Below are 9071 nucleotides of genomic sequence, written 5' to 3' on the forward strand. Positions count from 1 at the left end.
TACAGTCTCTTCAATAATATGATCAAATACATGTTCACACCTACATCCTTTTCCAGAAAATTACCTACAATTGTTCCAGTTTAGAGGTCATTTTTGAACACACCCTTTTTGGTATTGATCATTCGGCTGATGAAAAAAAAATTTAGTAAACAAAAAACTACAGAAAACAGTAGTTGTGGAAATGTATTTATCTAAGACCTGAATACAGCTTTATACAGTGCATGTCATTGAAGAGACTGTAAGTCTATCCCTCACAGCCTTGTTTCATTCCTGTCAAATATGGCGATACTCTGAATAAGGTCTATGCTTTATTGTTGTACTTTAATACACATATAAAAAAGCACCAGTTACAATAATGGCTGAACAACATTTTGTAGTTTATTGTTGAGAGGTCCGCATGGCCTACCTCATCTGAGATATTCTTATGATTTACAAAGAATCTGTAAGTGTAAGCATCAAGCCTAGTTTTCTCAATGAGTTTAAACACAAGCATTCATTAACACACTTTCAGCCACACAGACATTAGAAAACAGCAGCAGAAGTGGCCTATACTGTGAAAAAAAAGCACTGTTCAGTATTAAGATGAATTTACAGATTTCAATAGACAAACAAAACTTGTCAATGGTAAGCAATATATAGACAATTCAAATTAATTTTTAAAAGTGTTGTGTTAATTTATGCTTTAAACTTTCGGGACAAATAAATAACTCATCATACATCACATTACAAAATGAATAAATTGATATAGTAAAGCTTCATAATCCACTATTTGCCCTGAATCTGGCGGGCTGTCTTGAGAACAGCCAACAGGTTGACTTTATGCCCAAACTCTTTTTCACGATGCTCCAACAGAATGCCCTGATGAAGAAAACAGACCACAAATCTAATTTACATTTCCTTCAGCATGTGACTGTTGATAAATAAACCTTAAATTCCCCCCTTTAAAATCTTAATGTTCCACAGAAGACAATCACACAGGTTTGGAACGACATGAGGATGATTAAATAATGTCAGAATTTAATTTTGGGTGAACCAACCATTTCATTTTTTGTTAAAAAAGTGCATGAACCTTTTGATAGGGTGTCAGAAATGTCATTTTTGTAGAAATAAATAGTATGATGTCATCATAGAACCTAATACCTGCCAATCAGGGCCAAGAACAAACACTCCTCCTAGAATGTAGACTTCTCCTCTAAAATTGCCTGTGAAATTTCTTCGCAAGGCCCTGAGACAGTTTACCCACACCCCAATGCGTAGAAGTCCTAACAGTCCCATCTTTCGCAGACAAGGACCGTAGAAAGATTTCTGCATGTGACAGGGCAGGATTAAGGAAACAACATTGTTTTTCATGTTTATGTGATAAGGTCATGTGTGGTTTATGAAACCAGCTAAACACACAACTATGGAATGAGTAGACCTTGAAATGTTTAAACTATACATGCACACAACTAAGAGTTGTAAGACTTAATCACAAAATTATTTAACTCTTATATAAAAAAGTATATTGTTTCAGCAATCTGAGCCAATATGTATGCACCTGCACATCCACAAAGATTTTCCCAGCAAAGAACTTCTTGAAGTCCTGTATCTCTGTGCCTATGTCTTCCTTAACAACAGCATACAGAGGGACCCTGAGTTCATCCAGCTGGGGCTTCAGAGAGGACAGCTCAGAGGCCTCCTGTACAACACAATCACACATGCAGGCTGCATCATACGGCAATTGTAGAACAACAGACCTGAAAATGGATTCTCTTTACCTCTCTGCACAGTAATCATCCAGGCCTTCGCACAGCCATGATCACCGCACCAGACCTCTCCCATAGTGTTTTAGCTTTAATAATCTTTTCATCTGACAAAGTGGCTGAAAAAATCATTAGTATTATAAAGGCATGCACTGCACAGGTGTTTAATCAGCAATACAAATAATTACATAGGCTGTATTGACATCAGAAAATGACTAAGAGATAAATTATGGAGACCTGAATGTAGTTAAACAATTTAAAGCCAATTAAGTAACCACTAATACATATGTGTGTGTGTGTGTGTGTGTGTGTGTGTGTGTGTGTGTGTGCGTGCGTGCGTGCGTGCGTGCGTGCATGTGTATATATATATATACAAGTTGTTTTTTTGGGTTTTTGCTTTAAAATGTGGCCTCACCAGCTCCTGTTGTTTGGAGGTCTGTGTTTTCTAGGATGTCCAGACTTGCCCATAAAGGCTTGTTAAGGAATAGGTCTGTGAAGGAGCGCAGCAGACCAGCAAAGAACAGGACCACTGCACTCAGACCATTGGTCAAAGTCTCCATGTTTGAGGCCTTCCTTTGAAAAACAACACAATATGAGCTCTTGTCAAATACATACATTCAAATGTATTATAGATATAATAAAATATAAACATTTTCGCATTTAATTTTTTTTATTATGTGCAATGTACTCATTGCACAGCAGTGCCAAACAACTATTCTGTATCTTCTCCTTAACTTTTGTATAAACAGGAACAATAGTAAGCATTACTCCTTATAACAACATCATTTAGAATAATTATAACTGTTTTCACAGATATTGGCAATAATTTAATGATAATTACTGTCTTTAATACACATAATGTTGGTTTAAATATGTAAAACATGATAACATGTAAATGTACTTGCATTTTCTCAAAGACTAGATATTTACAAATGGAAAATACACTAGCTAAATTAAAATAGCTCTTTGGCTAAACTTGATTTGATCATGTACAGTGGTTCCACATATTTGAAATTAGTTTTCTTCACTATGACAATGTAATCACAACACAAACACTCAAATGTATCTCTGTTATTTTACATATTTATTTTACCTCTATCTATTTTAACTATAGAAAGTAAATGTACAGTAAACATACCAAAAAAGTTGAAAGCACTACAAAATCTAGTTTATTTACCAACCAAGTTACTCTACGTGTCATTTACAACAGTTACCTGGTCTTATCCTCATCTTAAGCTACACTCTTCACCATAGTGGTAACCCCCAAAACTCCAACATAACGGAAACTATTCTAAATCTCAACATAACAAAACATTAAACACGAAGTATCTCCCTTTATATTCATCCTTGCACAAAAACAGAAAATGACATTTCATTTTAACATTCTCGATATCGAGTCCCATGTAAAGTATGCAGGGAACTGGAAATCCCCTGACCAGTTTCATCAATGCTACATTAACACCACAAAAAGTATGAATGTGTCTTTAAATAAAATGCAAATAAATTAAGTCAATGTCCATTTTACAATTTTAAATGGATAGAATGCAATGAAATCAATCTGTGACAAGTTCTAGAATTGTGTTGCTTATATTTTTATTTTTATTAAGTAAACTGAACAAGCAACCCCCATATTTTTTAGTTTAGTCACAACATTTTCCTGTTCACAAACATAATTTAAAAGGATGAAATCAACAGACTAAAGTTTAAGCTGTAAACTCAGTATGGTCCTTCTTAATTTGATCAAAGTTCATTTAAATGAAAAGAAAATTAAATTATCCAAATACATTGAAAACATTTGAACTTACTTCACAGTTGCCCTGTGCGTCTAATATTATTGAGAATTCCTCCTCTGTTTTCACCAGACTCCTAATCTCTTTATTTCCACATGGACCAATCACATTTTCAAGTAAATACTGTGGGATTTATAGAACACAGAGCGCACTGTAAACAGATTTGTACATTGCCACACATAAAAAAACACTAAACCATATTACATCAAGACACAATTGGGAACCAACCAGTCCACTTTTATTTGTTAGATAAGCATAATATCTATATTTTCCCTAAAATGCATATGAAGATCAAAATTTTTAAGACATAATTTGTACATGAAGTGGTCTTGTCACCTTACACTCCAGGTATTCCTCAATTAAAGTGTGATCATGTGAACTGACTATTTAATTATTATTTAATTATCAGAGAATTTGCATTCCCAGAATGCATACTGTATGTGTTTTCAATGCAAATAGACTGGTTGTACACCATTGATACTCATTTTCAATCTGTTATGTAATTAAATATATGTTAAATACCATGTTCATGTTCACATTTATGTGTAGCAATGAAAGAAGTTGCATTAAAAGCTATTTGTAATTCAGCGCTATAGCTTTTATTCAAAGTGCAAGACATTATATTTAATACAAGGACATTCCACATGGAGAAATCTTAATTCAAGTGCACGATGGTAAACCTCCTGAACCACTCTATAGTGAAGAGCACTGTTGTCATTATTGCAGTGTAATTTAGAGGTACTTTTAGCATCCTAAAATGAATAATCTGGACCCTGAAAAGCAATGAGAACTAGATCTGTGATTCCTCTCCCTCTCTGACAATTCTAAAGAAACCTGAACTTTTCACAACTACAAAGCCCACCTAATCTTGGTCAAGGAGAAAAACATGCAGTTTTATAATATGCTTGTCGAGGTAAGCTTTGGAAAGCTGAACACACTGTGCATTTGTTCTTACTATGCATGAACTCTGTTTTGCTTGCCTAAAAAAATTGCTTTGTGTATTAATGGGATTAAAACAATATATATTTTTAAATAGCACATATATAAATAATATAAATATTGTTTTGTATATTTCTAGAATTCTGACAGTGCCCTATATCAAGCCATATCAACATAATGAAAAACATGAGGCTGGTTGTAAATTAAAGTTGAAAGGCCACTTGTCAAGACACTGTGTGGTGAATATGATGATAATCCTTCTAAAACTTTTATTCCTTGCAAATGTAATTTAGATGTTTGTAGTACATTTCTGCCTTGATGATCTGAACACAAATGTCTAATAGACTGAATTTACTGAATTCAAAGGGTATATTCATCCAAATCATTAATGAAATTGCACATTACAGCCCTCTACAGGCAACTGTAGGCCTACTTCCCTGCATTTTGACCAGCTGTTATCATCTGTAACACATTTACATTGTTAAATATTTTGCACTTCACACTCATTTGGGCCAGATAGGCTCCTTGGGGACTAATGAATTTGCAAAGGCAAAACACAGTAAGTATATATGTTTGACAAAAAATTATTTTGGGTCTCTTAGACTATGCTGCCCTACAAAGCCAAAGCACAGTAACTACTGCAGAAACACTGACACTCTTTGATAGTCTAGTGGCAGCCAGATGTGTATTATAAAACAGTCTGTAATATAAACTGCTATTTCATGCACCTGTCCACACAACCACTCCAAATACAAATTTATTTACATTGACACACACTTTGACATTATTTATCAAAAGGATGGCATTGAAAAGATTATGCAAGGCAAAATCTTTTGATAACACCTTCATAAATGGCAAGATTATTAATGTTGAAATAAGGGCAATCATACTTAAAACCTTCCACAACAGAGACGTTTGAGGCATGTTTGCATACAAACATAAATGTGTTTGAATATGAAGGATTCCATACTAATCTTTTTGGCAGCCGTAAGGTTATCTATTTCACAAATGCCCACACTTTAAATTGACTTAAATAATTCAACTTAAAGTTCAGTAACTACCCTTTACAATTTTAAACATTGCATACCAAAAATGTTGAATCAATAAACCTACTCAGTTAATACATGACTTACACATACTATAGCTAACTAATATTGGCAAATGTTTATGCTGTAAACCCAGAGGAGAATGGGCTCCCCAAGCTGAGTCTGGTTGCTCCAAAAGCATATTCCCCTCCACAAACTGACATCTTATGGAGTTTTTATTTGCCACAGTTGCATTTGGCTTGCTCACTTGAGGCTTAAAAACAAATACATTAAAGAGATAATTCCCCTCAAAATGAAAATTCTCTCATTCGTGCCATCCCAGATGTGTATGTCTTTCTTCTGCTGAACACAAACAAAGCTTTTTATAAGAATATCTCAGCTCTGTAGGTCCATACAATGCTAATGAATGATGACCAAAACCTTGAAGCTCCAAAAAGCACATAAAGGCAGCATAAACGTAAGTGTGGTTGAGAAATTGATCAATATTTAAGTCCTTTTTTTACCATAAATCTCCACTTTTACATCCACAGTCGTCTTCGTTTGTTTTTGGCAATTCGCAGTATTTGTGCATATCACCACCTAAAACATTCATAGTAAAAAATGACATCAAATATTGATCTGTTTCTTACCCACACTTATCATATTATTTCTGAAGACATGGATTTAACCACTGGAGTCTTATAGATTAATTTTATGCTGACTTTATGTGCTTTTTGGACCTTCAAAGTTCTGGTCACCATTCACTTGTATTGTATGAACCTTCAGAGCTGAAATATTCTTCTAAAAATATTTTAATATTTTGTTCAGCAGAAGAACAAAAGTCATAAACATCATGGCATGTGGGTAAGTAAATGATGAGAGCATTTTCATTTTTGTGTGAATCATCCCTTTAAGGCATGATTTTCAATAAGCTGTTCACTAGGGTCTTTACGACATTTATGATATTACTGTATGATTTTCTGTAAAGCCGCTTGTGAAAAGTGCAAAACAGTAAAAAAAAATAAAAAAAAATCACAGCTTACTGTAAATTTTGCATGTCTGTAATGGGTTCCTCAGCTCTTTTCCACTAAATTAGTAGTACATACAAGTTCTAGGTGTGTTTGTTATAAATGTTATGAGCTTGATTATGTAAGATGATACAGTTAGGTAAGTGGATTTGGGCTAAGTGTGTTGTGGTGGTAATATTTATTTTTAGGGGAGAGGGGCAGAGGCCAGTTGCTCCTGGCTGCTGTAGGCTGGAATGTGCTGAGATGAAAGTTATCCCAACATCCCACCCCATCCTGCAGCTGTTGCATTCCAGAGGACTACTGAAGCACTGCCGGAAAGCACAGGGAAACCTCCTTCATTTGTCAGTGCTAACTGAGAGAGTATGCTTGTTTTACTTGGATAACATGGATACGACACAGTTTTCCACTGATAGTGTAGATGTGGTTTCAGTAATCCCCGTAGGCATTTTTGATAATTATAGTATGGATGATATGTGGTGATAATGATGAGGATGAGGCAGTAACATTGAATTTGTGTTGGCAGTAACATTGTGATTTGTTGTATTTTTAATAATAAGTGGTCGTTTAGATTCAGCCAATCATCTCAAACAAAAACAATTAATAACACAATCAGACATACATGTACTGTATATTAATATATTGTACAAAGGCACCTTATACACATGCAAAAGAGAAGAAATGACTTCAGAATTTCAAATGAGATCAGGGTGGAGTTATAGACTTGTTTTTATTTTGAAAGGCCATATCTAGAGGGTCTTAAAAGGAATAGTTCACCCTAAAATGAAAAATTATTTGCTCATATCATATCACTCCAAACCCATATGATCTTATTTCGTCTGTGGAACACAAGTGCAGAAATTTTGAAGAATGTGTACACTGTTTTTGTTTCCATACACTGAATGTGAATGGAGACTAAGGCTGTCAGTCCATAACATACTGCCTAAAAAGAAAGTCAAACAGGTTTGGAACAACACGAGGACGAGTAAATGATGACTGAATTATAATTTTGGGGTTAACCGTGCCTTTAATTTTCAGTCTCGTACAAGCTCTTGCAGAGACACAGCTTACGTTACACATGCAGCACCAGCTGTAAAGTTCACTCAGGTCCATCTCACAGGAACACTTTGAAGAGTTGCTATCTTTCCCATTTGTGTGGGAGTGTCTGCATTTACGGCCCAATCAGCAGTAAGTATACGTACCCCACCTACTTAAGATCATAGTCTCATGCATATCACTCCTCCATACTTTCAGAAGCTTATCAAAGCAGCTCACAGTGGAAAAGAGGGAGGGCAGGTAACTAGTTGTGTTTACCATATGAGACCAACTCTCAGCAGTCAATTAACTTTTGTACCGATACTATAACATTGGGCCAAAATATACAGATGGTTGTCACCTCAACTAACATCAACATTTTACTCAGTGAAATTCTGCCCCAATTTCATTACATCACAACCTTGATACAAAACTGAGCTGTTTAGCATGAAGACGTAAAACGAATCCAGGCTTTTCAACACAATTGCAGTTGATAGGGACCCACTTGTAGGAACTAAAAGTATAATAAAAGTAGTCTGTGGGTTTCATGTGCCATATTTCAAGTCTTCTGAAGGCATACTGTTTTGGTGAGCTTTTGAATCTGGACAGCAGTGAAGACTCAGAAGTGTTCTAAAGAAGTTAAAGATAAAGTAAATCAAATTTATTTATTTTTAAAGGTCCCAGCAGCATCAAACCTCCCAGGCGATATCTTTCTCCTCAAAAATCTCTGCATACCTTGGTTTGCATGTGTGTGTGATCCTAAAGAAGCCACAAGAGACCATAGCAGAAATTTGCTTTTGTTGCTATAATATCACTGCAAAGTAGAGCTTTTTGTTCAAAAATGTCGTCAAAAACAGTTAACACTCCAACAAATGAAATATGGTAGTGGGTGGTAGCACAATGCAGTGCTTTTCTTTTAGGGACTAACATTGTTGAAATCAAGCAAGAATGGATGGTGCATAAAGGAATCTAATTCTTGGGAAAAAGTTAGTCTTTTATCAAGAAAATGATCCCAAACATGGGACAAATGAACACTGGAGAGGCTTGTGAAAAATTGGTGATTGCCCTAAAATTTCCCTGTTGAGGTATTGTGGCATTATTTGAACAATGCTTTGCCACCATCATCTAAACAAGACTAAACAACAATATAGAAAGTGAATTCTCATTCATTTCAAAACTACTGAGTCTACGTGAATTTGTACCAAATTGTAAAACTTCATTCGTACAAAAACATACATCAACCAATCACATATGCTTCATGAAGATGCGTTAACTTACATATTACACATTAGGTCTTTTAAAATTAATATCATTGTGTCATCACTGGGGTGTTACGCTCTATGGTTATGATTAGGGATGGGGTTTGGGTTAGGGGTTAAAGTTATGACAACACAGCTTTTGGAATAATGGGTAACAAAAGTTCAAGGTCACGAGGGAAGCATGTCTCATTGGTGGGTGTATAACTTGTACGAATTCACCATCTCGTATTATTGTGAAGAATTCTAGTGAGATCAG

At 35.1% G+C, this 9071-nt stretch overlaps 1 pseudogene; it reads right to left on the bottom strand.

The window, feature by feature from the left end:
- Positions 1 to 347: 347 nt before the first annotated feature.
- On the bottom strand, positions 348 to 3654 carry LOC127661047 (peroxiredoxin-like 2A; annotated as a pseudogene).
- Between the last annotated feature and the right edge of the window lie 5417 nt (positions 3655 to 9071).

Source organism: Xyrauchen texanus, chromosome 20 (assembly GCF_025860055.1).
Source record: "Xyrauchen texanus isolate HMW12.3.18 chromosome 20, RBS_HiC_50CHRs, whole genome shotgun sequence".
NCBI lineage: Eukaryota > Metazoa > Chordata > Actinopteri > Cypriniformes > Catostomidae > Xyrauchen > Xyrauchen texanus.